The sequence below is a fragment of the Polypterus senegalus genome, chromosome 13 (genome assembly GCF_016835505.1).
Source record: "Polypterus senegalus isolate Bchr_013 chromosome 13, ASM1683550v1, whole genome shotgun sequence".
In the NCBI taxonomy this organism is placed as follows: domain Eukaryota; kingdom Metazoa; phylum Chordata; class Cladistia; order Polypteriformes; family Polypteridae; genus Polypterus; species Polypterus senegalus.
The window spans coordinates 88,131,459-88,151,667 of record NC_053166.1 but is presented as its reverse complement, the minus strand read 5'-3'; the positions used below and the strand labels follow the sequence as shown (position 1 = coordinate 88,151,667).

The 20,209-nt window shown below is 37.4% G+C and overlaps 1 protein-coding gene across 1 annotated transcript in view; it reads left to right on the top strand.

Moving 5' to 3' along the window:
• Nucleotides 1-20,209, top strand: part of aldh16a1 (aldehyde dehydrogenase 16 family, member A1) — a 109,062-nt gene that overhangs the window by 32,641 nt on the left and 56,212 nt on the right. The window lies entirely within an intron of this gene.

The window sequence follows — 20,209 nt, the reverse complement described above, 5'->3', positions numbered from 1 at the left end:
GTCCACTGACACATTAAAGTGACTTTTTAAACAACTTTACCATCATTAAACTGCATAATATTTAAACTTATAATTAATAACAATAAAATAAATAATAGTATTATTACTGATAGTTGCGCTATTACTTCAAGACTTTAAGCCCAGGTGCATTACAAAGTATTCACCAAATTAAAATAAAATAAAACAAGTGCAACTTGGTGAGACATCTTTACCAACTGAACCATCATTAAGGCAAACTGCATTAATATGGACGTTGCTTCAAGCTAACCGATATACATAAATAATAAAACTGCAAGTTGCATTTATAATGCTATTTGTGGTATAGCCCTACGGAATCGTATTAGGGCCACAGTAAAGAAAAAAAAATTCAACACAGGGAAGAAAAAAATAAACTATATGTCGAGAATAAAGTCATTTCCATTCTAATTTTGACGCTTATGTTGAGATTAAAGGCGACATTTCCACTTTATTCTCGCCATTTATTTTATAATTAAAGTAGAATGTCGTAAAATAAACTTCGTCCTAAAATCAATGTTTAATTTACTAGATTTTCTCAAACCCCGTCATAAGTTAATGCAGCACGTTAAATGCTTTGTCTTAAGTGTTTCCTGACCCAGTTGTTAATCACTACGCTTCTTAAACTGACTTTCTCCGCAGCGATCACCGCACAGAATCCATTCACTTCATGATATTCCTGCTCACTGAAAATTTAGAATGCTAAGATAAATACTTGATATCATTTTCATAATAAAAAAATGCATGCAATGTATTAAAAATGCACAGTAGTGAGGTGGTAGTGCTGCTCCCTTGCAGTAAGAGATCCCCAGGTGTATGTTCAGTGTAGAGAACTTTATGGCAGGTCTGACGAGGCTCCAAAAAACTGGATGTATCAATGGGTATCGCAAAAGTTTAACTTAAATATTGTGTAAATGTTGGGTTTGTGATCTGGTGGTCGGAGACACAAACACAGAATTCAATGGATGTTCTTCTGAGCGGGCTTTCTTTATTGCATGCGCGCTGTCTGTCTGACGTACCAACACCCCAGTTCCTATCCTTCCTTTTTCTTTCTCCAAATAACCAATCACCACATGATAAGCATCTTTGTGAATTTAAAACTAGTTATAAACTTAGCCCACGGAGTGTTCAGAACTTTAAAAAAATCTTCGTTATACATGTTTAATTATGCCATCCATTCAGGGTTGTGCCCATCCTAGCAAGCACTGTGTGCAAGGCAGGAGGAAATCCTGAACGTTGCGCCAGCACATCGCAGGGTGAATACGAGCAAAACATACACTAGCATTGTTAATATAGCATAACAAAACTCAAGATCCTACATGACTTTGAAAAGAAACTGAAGCACGCCGAGTAAACCCACCAGAAAAACATGCAAATTCAAGGTAGGGAACACCCAAGACACCCTTGCTGCGAGGCAGCAGTGCAACCTCCACGCCGCCGTCACCCACTTGATTAATATATGCTTTAATGCATTTTATTATGAAAATGATATCAAGTATTTATCTTAGCATTCTAAATTTTCAGGGAGCAGGAATATCATGAAGTGAATATATTCTGTGCGGCGATCGCTGCCGGCGGCTCCTTAGTACAAGAAGAAGTCAGTTTAAGAAGCACGTACCGATTTAACATGGCTTGGGGAACACTTAACATTGAGCATTTAATATGCTATATAACTTATGACGGGGTTTGAGAAAATCTAGTAGATTAAATATTATACAATGAAGCTTAGTTTACGATGTTCTACTTTAATGACAAATTACGAAAATAAAGTCAACATGTCGACTTTAATCTTGTCATAGCGTCGAGATTAAAGTGGAAATATCGAGAATAAAGTCAACATGTCGTCACACTATTACAGAGTACCCATGTACATTACAATGTATTGAAAACAAATAAAACAAGTACAACTTGGTTTGCAGTATTACCCAGTAGTATAGAAACAGTATTTACACATTTGAACATAATGGTCCACATCCGACCATTTAAAACCAAAGTATTTCCACGCAAAGGACTTGACTCCTTTTTTTTTTGGCAGAAGTTCTTATGTGTCATCATGTTCAACTTTAGTGTCAGCTACAGCTTCAATTTCAGAATGTTCTCTGTATATTTTGACCGTACTACCACTACCTATTTAGCAGTGTAGCAGTGAAAAAGAGCCCCTGGGCAACACCTCTGTGATTAATGGTGTAGCAGTGAAAAAAGGTCCCCACTTGAACAGTTTGCTGCGCCAAGTTCCAAACGTCGTTTAGGCAATTTAAACCGGTGTTGCGGTATAGGAAAAATCCATATAACGAAAATAAAAAATGGTTTTCGGTATGAACCGTTATACCGCCCAGCACTAAAATGGACAGACTTGTTAATAAAGAGTTTCCCATTAAACAGACCTTTAATCAGCAACAGTACACCAAATTGCTGAAGCATCTGCAGCAAAGCATCAGAAAATAAATGTCAGTAGCAGTGCTGCATGCAAAACTGCATTTTGTACCATGATAGTGCACTTGCACACACCACTGCACTATTGTAATACTCCTGCGCACACTAAGTTGTCAATAAAAAATAAAAAAAAGTTTTTTTTGACCATAAACAATTTGGTGGTTGCTTTTTGCTACCCAAATTCTCCAGATCTTGATTTCTGTGAATTTCTTTTTTGTTCCCGAAACTAAAATTGAGACTGAAGGGAATGTGATTTGCTACTGTGGAAGAAATACAGTAAAAAAAAAAAATCACAGGGGGCTCTAGATGTACAGTCAGTGTTTCCAGGAATGGGAGGAGCATTGGGACAAGTATATTGCATCTCAAGGGGAGTATTTTGACAGTGACTAACATGGGATTGCTGTATTTTATTTCAAACCAATTCCAAGAATATTTCAGTCCACCTTTATACAGGTATTACAAAGAAGCAAGTATTTTTGCATTTTTTTTGGTAAAATAGTTGAAGTGGAAGAGAGAAGAACGTAGTCATTAAAAAGGCTTTGATTTTTCAACCAAATAGGCTTTCAAAACAAGCCTAGGGAGAGAGTATAGGATCTCATTTATAAAAATTTGTGTGGATTTGAGTGTGAAATTATGCATATGCCAAAAAACAGGAGTATGTGTATGTCGAAATATTTTATAAAACCTGGCATATGTGCATTTGTACACAATTTATCCTTTATAAATCGCAATGATCTGAATGTGCTTATGTGAGTGTAACTAACCCCACCCAGTTGACATCCTCAAACAGCCATATATGGACCATGCCAGTCAACCTCATACATATACAGTATAATGAAAGGATCAACCAGTAAAGCGATACAATGGCAATTAAAGAAGAGAGGCAAAAGGCAAAAACTTTAAAGACTGATGGAGACGTTTTAGTGTCTGAAGTAGATGCAAAAAGCTTTTATTTGGCAGCCTAAGAACAGATGTCGCCACATTACTGCTGCTGCCGTGTTTGTAGTGCGCTGTACCATGGCTGTGGAGGACAAAAAAAAAATACACAACTTTACAATGAAGTCTAAGAAGCAGTGTGCTCATCCCTGATAGAGTGCGAGTACAATGGGAGTGAGAAGCATTGGTGGTAGATGCAGCACATATACACTCTTGATTTCAATCTGCGAATGGCATGTGTAATTTGGGGATGCCTTATTATAATGCATTCTGTCAGAGACATCCAGAGATGCAGATGAGAAGACCGCAGCCACGGGCTTAGGTAAATGTGTGGGGTAGTAAAAGAAATATCACAATCAATAAAAGATTTCAGAAAATATATCTGTGCACCTGATTGTTCATTTCACTTGCATTGCATTCTCTTACTACTTCATGGTCTTCTGGCTCAATATGAACAAGGTCAGGGAGTGGAAGATTATTATACTGTGCTTTGCTATGTAGCACTGTGAACTCATGATGCTGTAGACCTTTATTTCTACCTGACACATTCAGACACCGCCACCTGCATTTGAGGTGTCCAATGGTGTGCTCCATAACTGAGCATGCAAGAGCATATGCAGTATTATAGCATCTCTTCTCAGCATTCTGGGGGGTTGGGAAAGGTGTAAATAGCCAGTGTCTGAGTGGATAGCCACTATCACCTGTCACACATAATGACACAATTGCTGTTCCTTTACCAACAAGTGAGCCATCACGTATAGCACTATCAGCAAGTTGTCCGCCAGTGCTATTTTTGCCTTGAAATAAATGACTCCAGGCCACCGAGCCACGAGATTTTTTGTAGTCTTGCACAGATGACTTGTATGTTAATGTATTGTAATTGATTATGGTTGACTAAAGCAGTTTTATTCTCACAATGTGCCCTTATAGCAAAATTGGTGCAGTCGGTTGTGTTACATTAGGAAAACCAAACACTGCTTTTTTATGTTGCCCTGTACACCCACACCATATGGAAACTGAATGTGATGCCTTGCCAGTTGGTTTATGGTTTCCAGCGCAGTGGTCATAATAAAGCAGAAGCTTTGCTGAGATATTTCTGACATCTCAGCCAGTTCCTCCTTGTTGGTGCGTGTTGCCAAAAAGCCGACAGTTATTTAAACCTAGATATGAACAGGTATAACCCAATTTTGGGAAGTCTAATTTTCTGTAGTTCAGCAAATTGTTCGAAGAGAATGCCTCGTTGGAGCCTAAATTGCCTTGTAAGCCATTCATTATAATGGGGGGAATAAAAATCCTGCTGATCCCTAAAAGGTTGTTCCCATAGTATATGACCATTTGTATAGTCTTCAAGTACAGGTAGTCCCCAGGTTACGGACATCCGACCTACGACTTATGAACTGGGCCGCAGCTGCGACGCATGTGCCTCAGTAACTGCCGCTCTGTCATCTTCGGCTTGGGGATGCTGTAAGCGGTGGCTGGACGGAAGCTGGAGGGGCGAAATTTCACTGCTCGCACAGCAAGGCAAGCGATGACCCGTGGTCCATAGTCACCGGGGCCATGGCTATCGCTCATGTGCAGGACGGAGGCTTGATGGGGCGGTTTGCTGCCTGCCCACTACGCCACTGCAGCTACTGCTCCTGACTGGACACAGGCTGGATGGAGCGGAGGGGGGCGTTTCACTGCTCGCCCACCACACACAGCTGCCCTGTTCGTTCTCAGTGGGCGGCTGGTAATACTGCAAGTGGTGACCCGGTTGTGGCAGAACGGAGGCCATTGAGGGTGAATGGGGCGGCGGGGGGTAGCATTGTAGTGTGCCTCGGGTAGGTGCCTGTTGAATGGGGGCAGTGGTGGGCGATTCACTACCCGCTTTTGGTTGCACTGTGTTCATTCTCGGTGGGCCGAAGCTGCAGGCAGCATACTGTAGTGGAGGTGACTGTGTGGTGGGCGGGTGGTGAACCACCCTTCGCCGCCCCCATTCATTCTCAATAGCAAGCCTGCTTGTACTGTTACGCACATAGCAGGAAGTTGTCTCTTGTCATTACATCAGACGTGTTGACTGGTGCCTACCTGCTGTAATAGCGTGTACAGTGCTGTGCAGAAGGGCTCATCTTAACCTTTTGTCTTCACCCTTCGACAATGTCTCTGATACATAAATCTGAAGCAAGTGCTGGTGATACAGTAAAGAAGAGAAAAATCATCACCATTGAAAATAAAGTAGAAATAATGAAAAGGTCAGAGAGGGGTGAAACTCCCATCATTCATTGGCAGAGCACTTGGTTACAGTCAGTCAACAATTGCATTTATCAGAATAATGTACCTGTTCTGAATTAAATACAAATTCAGCTTAAGTACAAACCTACAGTCCCTATCTCGTAAGTAACCTGCGGGCAACTATTGGGCTTTGAATTGGCTGTAGGGCATGATATTTATGAATCTCGCATGTGTTTTCGCATAATACAATTATTGTCAATGGATGATTGCGTTGGGTTTTAGTCCTGAGAAGTAACAACAGGTAGCTCATATAAAATGATGAAAAACCAAAAAGTTCCCCAGTGTAAATATGCTGCATCGGCTCTCTTAAAAGGGAACTCCGAGTCTATACTTATGAGGTTTTGATATGTTTGGCATGTCAGTGCACATTATACTAATGGCTTGGTAATTTAAATTATTCTGCACATGATTAATCATTTAGCTGGGTTGGCTGCGTTTACCTGCTTTTCATGGGTGTCATCATTTCTTACTTTCTCCAAAATGTTGCATATAGAGTTGTTGTAAAGTTGTTCCTGTTTTCTTTTAGAAATCCTGACTTTTGCCTGGAAAGTTGCATATGCAGATTTGGGCCTGTTTTTTGCATATGCAGGTTTTATAAATCTGACCCTTGGAGTGTAGTAGCCATAAAACTAAATGAGTACTCACTGGAAATTACATGAGAATCATATAAAGATGATATATAATCTGGTTTGTTGAAAATAAGCATTTTGTAAATCAGAGAAATTTGAACTTAATTAAATTACAGTATAGTGTAACCAGTGTATTTGAAGCAGATAAGAGGAGATCTGGTCATTGCATTTAGTTCATGTTGTAACTTGGATGGCAGCGTTTTGAATGTATTGCAGTTGGTTAATAGTTTTCAAGAAGAAAGACCATTATAAAGTAAATTGAAGATACTGTATCCAAAGAAGTAATGAAGTATTTCTTCATCAGAGAAGTAGAGGAATGGTCCCTTGGAAGTCTTGACTCTCATGATTTATATGGTATACTTTCTTCTTTTTTTTCCTCATCTTCATTTTTTCCCACTCCAGTGTGGGGTTAATGCGCCTGATCAGCCTTCTCCATACAGCTTGATCCTACACCTTCTCCTTAGTCAAAAACGTTTTCCTTCAGATCTTTTGGTGTGCTTTGTAAAATATGCAATAAAAAGTGTTCACTAAAACACTCTGTATTATAAATTACACTGTCTGGTAGTCTGCTTTTCCTCTATCCATTGATTTCAAAAATCCATTTAGTCCCTAAACCCACTGAAAAGTTAGGGATCTCTATTTTGTGTGCCAAAAATGAATAAGACCTTAACTACAGCTTGGCTCTACAAAGCATGAAAGTATTTTGATGATGTTTTCACAAATGCCAGTAGGAGTTATAATGGTAACATTAAATAGGTAGTAAGATCATTTATCACAAGAAAAGCTAAACACTTATTAGCTGAGACAATGTATTGTCTAGAAAAGATCCACGTATGTATTTTCTTTATTTGGTTTAAAGTGATATTTTGTTTAAATTTTACTTGCCTCGTATACTTTGTAGTGATGGCTGTGAAAACATTTTAATCTCCTGTCTTTATGCAGAATGTAGAACAGTAATGGTGACTAGTTCTATCCAACAACAATGTGAAAACGTCCATGGAAGAAATGTTAAAAACTTGTACCTAACTTGTGTCACATAATCTATTTGTCTATTAACCATTTGTATAGTAAAAACGTGCATTTTTTGCTAAAATAATATATTAACAGTTACTTCCTGAAAACTGTCACTATACACTGTCTTAAGTCCATGCCTGCTATTAGTTCATAGCTGGACGGTGCTCAAGGTTCCCCTAAATGCAAGTAAAGCACAAAGTATTTTGAAACCAAAGTCACCAATGTTTATTGCAGAAAAAATCCTAATCCAGTATTTGTCAGTGAGATAAAGAATGAAAATCCGCAAGAAAAAAATGTTGGGTTTGTATTCAACAAACAGGACAAATTTGATAAATAAATGAAAATGTTTATGCAGAGTAGTTACAGGCAAGGACTCATAAAATGTACACAGTCCAAATCTGCCAAAAAAAAGGTAGAAAGAAAAAAGTTGAGTAATGTTGAAATGCTTTCCTATTAGCATTTTAGCAAAGATGCATACATTTTGCACGTTTTGACCATACAAATGGATAATGGACATGTGGACCTGTATTTAATAAGCTTATGTGAGAATTTAAAAAAAAAAAAAGCATGGATGTTTTCACCTTGTCATTGAACAGAGCTGGTCACTATTACTGTTTTATTGTGTCATAAACATTTTTATCTTGTTCTGCACGAAAATGTGATTACAGTTTTTTCTTGACCATCACTACAAAGCATAAGAGGTAAGTTAAACAATAAATCAATTTTGGAGAGATATTTCTTTAATCAAAAGTCTCCTCCCAACTTGCAGAACTGTAGCAATGATCAAATTAAACTGCTCATCTTGACCAATTGCAAGACTGCTGTCATTTCACGTTAATATTAGTTATTCTTGAATGTCTATACCTACTTTATTGTTAAAGCTGAGACAAATAATTGCAGGAAGATGTTAGAGGGAGGAGTCCACAAGAGAAGAATGTGCCTACAACTCCTGGCTTATAACATCAGTTAAACTGTCTGAAGAGGACTTCTACTCAACTTCAGGTTTACAGTGCGGTGGAATTGGCTTCATAAATCACTTGAGGACTTTGTTATCACCATCTGTTTTCAAACAGGCATCTGCTAAGTGCATTTCTTCGTTTGTCACTAGTGAGTTTTATTTTCTGTTTGTTGAGTGAAACATATGCTAAGTTGCAACCTTCTTGGTTACTCTCTTAAAAGAACCTGCTTTGTTCCCCAAAGTGCTAGAGCTGAAACAGTATTATAGCTGTTAATTTGTCTAATGCAGTGGATTCTTTTTTTGACAAAATTAAAGATTCAGATTCTAGTGATGACAGCAAAGAAAATATTCACATTTGAACTGCTGTCAATAAAGGAACCACATTGTGGTAAGGTTGGAAGCATGAGCATGCGCTGATAGCGCTTTGGAACAACCAAAACCAGACCAAATACTACATTCCACAAAATTGATAGAGTGGAGATCGGGAAATGCAAAAGTTATTATTTAGTTCACTGTAAGGACCCACTGGGGAGAAATGTGTAAACTCACAAAAATTTCAAATTTTAATTAACGTTTATTCCACACAGTTTTTGCTTTTACAGTACAAAACACTAATGTATTGTTTCAACAAATACATTTTAAATTAGTTTAGTGTAATATATTCATGTAAATTATTCAGTACACATTAATAAAGTTATTCCCCCATGAATTAGTTATGTTATTTTAACATAGCGGTATTGATTTTTGTTGCATATATTTCGTAGTGCTAATATTATGCAGTTTAGTCATTATGGTGCAACCATTAATTTCTTTCATTTTAATTATTTGAGTTTATGAAAACTCTGCCAAGTTTTTAATTAAAACAAGAAATAGTTATGATTCAACAGCTCCTATTGCATAGGTGGGTTTCTTAATCCAAATCCTCAAGACACTCTAGCCTGCACAGTTTAATGTGTTCCCTACCAAGACACACCTGACACATCAGTTCATCAGCTGATTATCAATGTAAAATCGGGTGTATTTGGGCATCCAAACACCTTCTGATTGTTGTGTAAATCTCCTTAGCATTATGTTTACCCCTGGAGAAACAAACCAAAGATGTTTTCATATTTAACAGATACATGTAAATATCAAGATATCAACATAAACACACTAGAACAGATACAGTATGTCAAGTGTCCACTGCTGTACTTATGCGGATCTAGTACAAATCCTTTGTATCGTGCTTTGAAGCAGTCACCAAAACTCAGTTCAACATCCAAATAGTAGAAATGTGTTTCTTTGCACACTTTTCTTATAATCGTTTTTTTTTTTTAATTTGTGCATATGAAGGTAAACTGTCAGTGCCTACTCTGCGAGAATGTGTCCCTATTGTTATTACAGGCTTCCACAGCACAAGGCGTAGTGATTTCAATATTTCAGCTGAGACAAACAAAAACAGTCACTGCATCGTGAACAGTGCTTAGAGGGCTAACATCTTTTTGGTCCTTCCACTTGATTGCAGTCATTTTACCTTTTTGCCATTCTGAAACTTCATGCAACTGAAGTTACAAGGCATGTTACGGCAGTTTGGTGGTACTGTGCTGTATACATTAGTTTCAATGTATGTGTCAAAGTCTGATGACCATTTCACATTTTCATCACAATCACTTAATTTCCGCTTGTTCTAATGCTGGCTTTACAACTTATTTTCCATGCTATTATGAGTTTTGATTGAAGGATGTGCTCCACTCATGAATATTGGCAAACACATTGCAAAAAAAAATCATGAATATTACAGATTGATGCTGTTTTTGTCCACTTGATGGAAGCAGAATACTGTCCCAAGCATTCTTCAGGCTTTACATTGTATGTTATGCCATAATATCTTCTCCCTCAGGCTTAACTGTATTAACATAGAATTCCAAGCTTGAGAGAGTCTCAGGGTTAACACCGAGGAAGTTAATTCCATTTAAACTGTTTTAATGTAATGTGATCAAATCATATTTTTCTGAATTAAGTTTTGTTTTATTTTGTCTTCATGCAATATATCCATATTTGAAATTGAAACATTAAAATATGAAACTGAATTCTTGCAATCTGCCCAAGTATTTCTTCATTTCAGTGTAACAATGTAACAGGATGAATAATTCTCATTCTATCTGGTATAAACAAAGCAATTATTGGTAATGTAAAACTAATGTCCTTACTGAATGCAGATTATAGACTTTCTCAGTAATCTTACTAAAAATGTTAAAAGTTGCATGAAAAAAATCATGAGATACATAATCTGGATTTTTAAAGGGAAGATTAGTCCACAGCGATAGTATTGGATATTTTGGAAAATAGTGATCTTACCTTCGATTAATTATTGTTTTGTTTTTATATGTTTATAAAGCATTTGCCACTCATGTATGTTTCAAAATTTGTAATATTTTGGATTTGGAACAAAATTGTAAAGTATGATGCTGCATGGGAATATTAAAAGTAACTCTTCCACATGGCACTTAAATAAGGTTTTTGGTGAAACAAGGGTTGCAGTAGCCAGAGATTATTGCTATATTGGTAAACAATACTTTAGAAATACAACAGCTAAATGTATTTGCAAATCTTTTCACTAACTTATTTGAGTGGGAGTTGAATGCAGCGTTGTTTGATTTCAATTTCTTCATTGAAAATGTATATTTAATATATTAAATATATTGAAAATGTATACTTAATATTTTATAAGAGCATATCTTGCAAAGAAAATGTGTATTCTCAATAATTATTCTAACAATAAGCACATAGTATTAGAATAATGTATCTTTTTCCCCATTAAGGATGTACAAGATTAATAGTAACATATACGCTAGTAAAGATTTTCTAATATTAAATTTTGTGGTGGACTATAATATTTGTACATTATGTATAAAATAGAATGAAACTGCTTATTATTTTTTGTCTGTGAACATTCTTTCCATTTTAGTTTAATACAATTGGATGCTTTAAATAGTATCACATTTCTCAAATTTAACTTTAATCGTATGGTGTTCCTGGTGTTTCATTTTTATGCAATGCAATGATGTTGACATTTAAAAACATTTGTCCTTCATTTGTGGCTTTCAAGGTGAACTTAAACTTGGCAAGTAGGAAAATCCTTAAAGTGTGTCAATAATAAAGATGCCTGCCTTCTAAATGTACAAGTAAATAATACGTTAAATTTTTTATATTACCCTTTTACTCTACACGTGTTGATCAACTGTTATATTGTTCTTCCTTCTTATTAACCTAATTGCGATGTTATTATAAGCTTTTTTGTCTGTTTATTTTTTTTACTTGTTCTAAAGTTGTTAGTTCCCTGTAAATTGTGTATTTTATAAATTTGAGAAAAATTGCTAAAAAAAAAAAAAAGAGTATTGCTCACAAATGGAGAATGTATCTGCTGTTTTATTTAATACCTGTCAAGATGTCCACTGAATGGAAAACATTAGAAAGACAACGCAGGTTCTTCTAGTATGGATGGGGTACCCACAACTGTGTCCATTCTTCACTGTTCTGTGCAGTAACCTGACTTAACATCCCATCGTTAGTAAAGATGTGGAAGTATTCTGCACCTACCTGGCTGTAGTTATCCATCTTCCTCTGAGACCGCTTTCCATATATGCTTCAGGAATTCATTGCTTGCCACACTAAGTAAACTGCACTGAATGCCTGTGTTTTCCTCTGGGCAAGAATCACTAACTTGTGTCTGTTGTTGCTAGTGCTGGGCGGTATGACCAAAATTCTATATCACGGTATTTTTCTAAATTAGTCCAGTTTCACGGTATTCAACAGTGTGTTTTTTCTCCTGCATAAGTGGATGTTAGCCACATTTTCCACTGCAATTACTGCAGAAGACTGGCTAAGAATAACCTATTCTACTGTCATGTGAATTGTACATTGTACAAAAAAACATTTTAATGTGAACACAAGTATTAATACAGGTTTGCATGGCCCCATAAAGTGATAGTTTTCAAGGGGGTGGCACTAATAAAGAGAAGGAATCACATTTCATGACAGATGCAGTCAAAATATAGAACCTTTTTATTGAGCAAATTTTGCAAACAACTTAAGATACAATTGTGACAACATATTTTCAACCATCCAAAGAGGCATTTAGACTTAGTAAAATATTCAGCAGTGCTTGATTTATTACAATCTCTGTCCACTGACACACTGACTTTTTAAACAACTTTACCATCATTAAACTGCATATTTAAACTAATAAAAAATAACAATAAAATAAGTAATAGTGCAACTTCCAGTAATAATACTATTACTTCAAGACTTCAAGCCCAGGTGCATTACACAGTATTCTCCAAATAAAAATAAAATAAAACAAGTGCCACTTGGTGAGACATCTTTACCAACTGAACCATCATTAAGGCAAATTGCATTAATATGGACCTTGCTTCAAGCTAACCAATATACATAAATAATAAAACTGCAACTTGCATTTATAATGCTATTTGTGGTATAGCCCTACGTAAGCGTATTAGGGCCACAGTGAAGAAAAAAAAAGAACTATATGTCGAGAATAAAGTCGACATGTTTACTTTATTCTCGACATTTCCTCTTTAATCTTGATGTTTATGTCGAGATTAAAGCCGACATTTCCACTTTAATGACAAAATAAACTATGAGAATAAAGTAGAATGTGGTAAACTAAACTTCACCCTAAAATCAATATTTAATTTGCTAGATTTTCTTAAACCACATCATAAGTTACTGTAGCACATTAAATGCTTTGTGTTGTGTTCCCCGACCCCCCAATTGTTAATCGCTACACACTTCTTAAACTGACTTCCTCTGCACTAAGAGAAGGTGCAGTCAGGAATTGCCGCACAGAATACATTCACTTAATGATATTCCTGCTCTCTGAAAATTTAGAATGCTAAGATAAATGCTTGATATCATTTTCATGATGAAATGCATTAAAGCAGGTATTAAACATGCATGGTAGTGAGACGGTAGTGCTGCTCCCTCGCAGTAAGGGGTCTCCAGGTGTATGTTCAGTGTAAACTTTTTGGCAGGTGTGACAAGGCTTCAAAAACTGGCTGTATGAATGGGTATCACACAGGTTTAACTTAAATATTGTGTGAATGTTGGGTTTGTGATCTGGTAGTCGGAGACATGAACACGGAAATAATGGATGTTCTTCTGAGCGAGCTTTCTTTATTGCATCCATACTGTCTCTTTCTGACGTACCAAAATCCCAGTTTCTATCCTTTTTCTTTCTCCACATAACCAATCACCATAACGATAAACGTCTTTGTGAAATTTAAAACTAGTTATAAACTTAGACCACGGAGTGTTCAGAACTTTAGAAAAATCTTCGTTATACATGTTTAAATATGTCATCCATTCATGATTACACCCATCCCAGCAAGCATTGTGTGCGAGGCAGGAGCAAATCCTGAACGAGGCGCCTGCACATCACAGGGTGAATACGAGCAATACATATGCTAGCAGGGTTAATATAGCATAACAAAACCCCACATCCTAAATGACTTTGAAAGGAAACCCACTGGAAAAACATGCAAATTCAAAGCAGGGAACACCTGGGACCCCTTTGCTGCAAGGTAGCAGTGCAACCTCCACGCCTCCATGCCCCCAAATGATTAATACATGCTTTAATGCATTTTATCATAAAAATTATATCAAGTATTTATCTGAACGTTCTAAATGTTCAGGGAGCGGGAATATCATGAAGTTAATGTATGCTGTGAGCTGCCTGCGCCTCCTCTTAGTGCAAGAGGAAGTCAGTTTAAGAAGCACGTAGCGATTAACATGGCTTGGGGAACACTTAATACAAAGCATTTAATGTGCTATATAACTTACGATGAGGTTTGAGAAAATCTAGTAAATTAAATATTCATTTTAAGATAAAGTTTAGTTTACAATGCTGTACTTTAATGACAAATTACGTGAATAAAGTCAACATGACGACTTTATTCTCATCATAAGCATCGAGATTAAAATGGAAATGTCGAAAATAAAGTCAACATGTCGTCACACTATTGCACATGTACCCAGGTACGTTACACAGTATTGAAAAAAATAGAGCAAGTACAAATTGGCTTGTGGTATTATCCAGTAGTATAGAAACAGTAATCACACATTTGAACATAATGGTCCACATCCGACCTTTTAAAGCCAAAGTATCTCAAGACAACAGACGTGACTCCTATTTCCAGCAAAAGTTCTTCTGTGTCGTCATGTTCAACTTTATCGTCTGCTGCAGCTTCAGTTTCGGAATGTTCTCTGCCCATTTTCACCATACAATACCTCCACTACCGCATGTACTCCATTGCATGCCTGTTTAGCGGTGTAGCAGTGAAAAAGAGCCCCCGCGCAACACCTCCACCAATGCATGTAGTCCCATAGCCATAGAGTTACTAGACGCCGCATGACCAGCAGCATCGTACGTCAACGTCGCTGCCATATTGCTAGTGGCACCTCTGTGGAGTGAAGTAATAGATAAAGATGCCTCACGAATGTGCGACTTGGGATTATACAAACCGCTGTATGCTCTAAACCAGATCCGGGGATTACATTTTTTAGGTAAGGCTGAACAATTGTTTTGGTTATATTTGGCCATTAGAAAATCCCATTTTATAATCTTAACTTTAGACACGCCAGGCTAAGATAGCAAAGCTATGCATGTATATACGTGCTCAAGTGAGCCTCCAAACAATGTTTTGGCTTAATGTATTTAGTCACTAACTATGTAGATTGTTGTTAGCTGTTAACATTTCTCAAAACTTTGAAGGTTTCCTAAAGAAATACACCTCAGGAAGCAGTGGGAGGTAGCCCTTAGACGGGATTTTGAGAAAGCTGTCCTGTGATGTGTGCCGTGCTAGTTTGGTAACAGATGCTGTACCAGCATCATATGATCAAAGCTACTACTTGCTCACATTAAAAAAACAAAGGAAGTTTGATTCCTTCTGAGGGTACAGTCAAGGTGGTCAAAGTAGCTGAGCGTGTTATCCAACAGTCAACATTAGGGAAAGCTGTCAGTGTATCTTTGATCAATCAGTGTGTCTAGGCTGAGATTGGTTCAGATGATGTGTTTTTTTCTTAAGGAGCACATTGAGGAAACACTGTTTGAAATTGACAACCATCATTTTATGCTCATGTCTTTAGTTGTGTCTGTCTTCCACAAACTAAGGCTGCACCATACACTCTCAAATTACAGAGTGGCAATACACAGAAAAAGCGATGTAAGACAGTTCTGTTTCAAGGATTTTAGATCCTATTCTGTATATATTTAAGTAACCACATTGTGTGTGTGTGTGTGAGAGAGAGAGAAAGAGAAATTGAGAGAGGAATGAGTTGAATGTTTTCAGAAATTAAGCCAATTTGTATACAATAAAATTTTTTGTCATTGAGTGTATCATTTCACTATTAAAAAAAAGACCAGACTGCCAGTTGCAGTCTTACTATTTTGACTTTCAGACATTGGTCAAGTTTTAGTCTCTATTAATATTATTATTATTATTAATAATAATAATAATACATTTTATTTAATAAGCGCCTTTCTTAGCACTCAAGGTCACCTTACAATAAAATTTAAATAACATTAGTAAACTTAAAACAAAAGAATGATAAATCATAAAGCAATAATTAGCAAACACACAAAGATAACTGGCAGTAACAGTGCAAAATTCACAATTGGTATGCCAGTTTGAAAAGATAAGTTTTGAGGGTAATTTTAACTGTGTCATAGAATAGATCTGATGTATATGAGAAGGAAGAGAATTCCAGAGTTGAGGAGCACTATGAGACACGTTCAAGCTCCCATAGAACAGAGTTTGATGTTTGATACAGAAAGTAGAGCTACAGGGGAGGATCTGAGTGAGCAAGAGGGAGTGTAAGTCTGTAGGAGATGAGCGAGATAGGGAGGAGCAAGGCTGTGGAGAGCTTTAAATGTTAAGAGCATTATTTTGTATTGTATTCTGTAGTTAACAGGGAGCCAGTGAAGTTGAGAGAGAATAGGTGTAATATGTTCATTGGATTTAGAACAGCAGGTTATTATCCTGGCAGCAGAATTTAGAAGAAGTTGTAAGTGATGGATAAGTTTTTGTGGGATGCCAGATAGAATAGCATTACAGTAATCTATATGTGAGGTGACTAGGACATTAACCAATACTTTAGTACTGTGTTGCGTAAGAACAGGACGAAGTCTAGAAATGTTTTGGAGATGGAAGAAGGCAGTCCGAGAAATGTTAGTTATATGGGAGGAATTATTTAATAATAATAATTATTTAATAATTGCCATTATTAGTGTATAAATGGATATAAATAATTGCATTTAAACGATTCGCTAAAATCTGTTGTATGTAAACAATACTGTTTTAAACGTTATTGTTTTTTCATCAGAAAACCCGGTTTCCATGTCTACATGTATTAGTTTAAATGGCACTTTTGCCACTCGCAATATGGCGGATACGCTGACGTATTGTGTCGACTGGGCAACAGTGACTGCGGCATCTACCTATATATGTCTATGTGTACTCTGTTGTATGTGATTAGCATTGTAGCAGTGAAAAATGTCCCCCTTAAACAGTTTCCCGCTGCGGCACGTTCCGAATGTTGTTTAGGCAATTTAAACCGGTGTTGCAATATAAGAAAAATCCATATAATAACAAAAATAAAAAATGTTTTTTGGTATGAGCCGGTATACTGCTGTGCTATAGCGGGTCCACAGCTCCCGTCAAAGGGCCAGTTTTAAAATAATCACCTCACTCGTGGCTTAGCGAGTGGGCGTGGTGGTGTATAGCCGAAGCGGTTCCTGAGGAGTTTGTGACCTCTTCATTAATAGAAGCGCGGGGCGGTTTGAAGGGGGGGTGAAGAAAGAAAAAAAAAAAAGACGGAGGTTGCAGGAAGCGGCAAGCAGAGTGAAGAGAGAGAGCGCCAGTGTGAGCGAGCAAGCAAGCGAAGGCTCACAGGCAGGCAGCTGGAAGGTGAGCCCCAAGAAGGGTGTTTGGCCAACACTCAGTGGGGCAGAAGGAAGCGGTCGCTCCAGCTGATCAATCATAGAGCTGGAGTGACCAGAGAAGAAGGGCGGCTGGCTGCATAAGGCCAAGAAGGCAGTGTGAGTCGGGAGGCTTGGATGTAGTAGCCACAGCGTGAGCATCCTGGCCATTGGGTTTAATGTCAAGTCACGATCTGGAGAGCAGAACCGAAGCCAGTGATTGGGGAGCCTCCAGATCAGTCATGTGGAGATAAGGCCAGCTGTAGAAAGGGCGACTCTCTTGTTGCGTGGCCCAGATGGCAGAATCAGGAGAGCCGCCAGGTTAAAGAAGCACCAGGCTTTGTGTTAAGAGACTGCTTCCAGCATTTTTTTAACCTCGTTTTAAAGGATCGTTATTTTTTTCTATTTATTGGTTTTAACCTCCACAATAACACCTGTTTTTATGAATTATTTAATGACTTTGGGAGGCACTGCACTTTATTTTAACACTGTTTCTTTTTGTTGTTGGTTTTTAATAAAAGCAGTTGGCACTTTTTACACCATCCCCTTGCTCCATTTGTTATGCTTCACTGTCAAGCTCATCCGTGACATTACCGGCGGTGTCAGGTTCCAGGGCTCCTGCAAGCTAGAGGGGAGCATGCAGCGAACCCGCATTGTCACAACCAGCTCTAGTTGTTACCCATGTACAATATCTCCTTGTTACAACCCACATGGGAAGCAAGTAAAGCAGTGTGAAAAGCATGAACTAACTTAAAGCCTTGGTGAAAAGAGGAATCTCAATGCTATTGTGAGTGCTGATCTATATAAAAATTACCTGAGGAGTTCACCCTGAATGCTAATAGGTAATGTTCTATCTTAAAACTTACATCAATATGAGAATCTCAGATTCATGATATTTTCTTGTCCATGTTAGTATCCTCTTTCCGTTATCTCTTGTTCATCTTCACAACACCAGTCACATCCCTGCTTATGTTCAAATTAAGCATCTGTTTCTCTTAAGGGAGGGATCAAACATAATAGTTCCTCTGTGAGATAACTTTAACATAAAAATTAACTGGAATGTTTTGTGCTCCCTAGTTTACAGGGCTAGAGTCCTCCATCAATAGTAATTCCTTTACTGATTCTTGGTGGAATTAGTTAACGGATGGGTGGGGACCCTGTGTTCTTGCCTTTATTTTATGTGGTGTTTAGAACATGTGACTGTAATTGATATTTCACTTCTGGATATCTTAAGGGGTATGACGTCTTACCCTTTAATTCAATAGACCTTCTTAGGCGGATCTTTCTTTGCAGACTTCTAATACTCATCTGAAAAGAAGACAGAAGTTGTTTGTTATTACCACTAAGGTTTTTCTTGCACACATCATCTTGGGAGATGAAGTGAATTGAATGTTGTCTGTAGAAACTGATTGAAATATATTAACCTCCTTAGTGTTAGACCTGAGTGTTACTTGGGCTGAGAAAACCGTGCTAAAAGCGTTACACTCGGGCAATTGTACAGATGAGTTTTGCGTTATTGTTAGAACCGGCAATCACTCGGGCTGTAAAAGTGCTGTCATTCTTGGGTGAAATAATGTCGGCATCGATGAAAGCCTGATGGCTTATAATGGTAGATTGTCATGTATACAGTATAGAGCAACATTTGGCATAAAGCTTTATGAATTTTGTGAATCTAAAACAGGATACATTTGGAATTCGGTTCTGTACACAGGAAGAGGGACAATTTTGATCTGAAATACAATCAGTACGGCGTTGCTACGTCATCGGTGCTGACTTTGATAGATGCTGTGCTGGATCAAGGTTTCTGTGTAACCATGGGCAATTTTTGTACTTAACCAGAGCTATTTGACATCTTCCTGCAAAGAAAGACTGACACATATGGAACAGTGAGTTCTAACCATCATGGCATGCCAAAAGACTTTGGCAGAGCTAAATTACATTGAGGTGCCCAAGTAGCTTCGCAAAAGAGTAAAGTGCTTGCGCTGAAATGGAAGGACAAAAAAGATATTTGTTGTCTTAGCACAGTACATAATGCAGCTCTAGTCACTGTAAAGGCAAAACGCAAGGTCCTGAAGCCTTGTGCTGTGGTTGACTACAATAGCATGATGGGTGTTGATCTTGGCGGATAAAGAATTGACTTTCTATCTTGTTATGCGGAGGCAACAAAAGAAATACTACAAAAAGACATTTTGTCCTCTGGTGGAACACTGCATTTGAAATACATTTGTGTTATACAAACAAAAAGCTGGCAAAACTGTAGCTCATGCAAACTTTACGTGCCAGCTTATAGAACAAATCACTGCTTCACATCCACCGTCCACACTACCACTAAAGAGATGCACATCGTGGATCAGTCCAGAGCGTCTTATTGATAGACATTTTATTGCTTACATACTTCCAACAAAAAAACCCGAGTCCAACTTGTACCTGTGCAGTGTGCTGTTCAATAACTGATAAATCTGGAATGAAAATCCGAAAATATACACGCCATTATTGTCCCCACTGTGACGTTGGATTGTGTCTTTCACCGTGCTTTTAAGATTTACCACACAAAGGATTAATTCCGGATTATATACTGTTTGGTATCCTTAGTAATATTAATATCACTGTTATTTTTTATTATTGTTCATTTCTTCTTATTTTTATTTGTTGTTACTTTTGTTATTTGTATCATTATTATACGTTTGAGATTTAATAAAAATATTATTTTTCAAGCCAAAAAAATACAACACTTTTTTCATTTTTTTGGAATAAAATGTAATGCTAAGGAGGTTAATTGGTTTGGTGTAGGTTGCCATTTTTTCAAGGTGCCTGTTGTCATCCATCAATAGACTGTTTGTTTCACTACTTTATGCAGCTCTGCTCTCACACCTTATAACAGCTTTATGTGAAATGTTTTACTGTGCTTACAAAAAGAGATTTTTTGGCATTATCCAGTTGACTAATAATGAACAGAAGGAGTGAGACCTTAGAAAG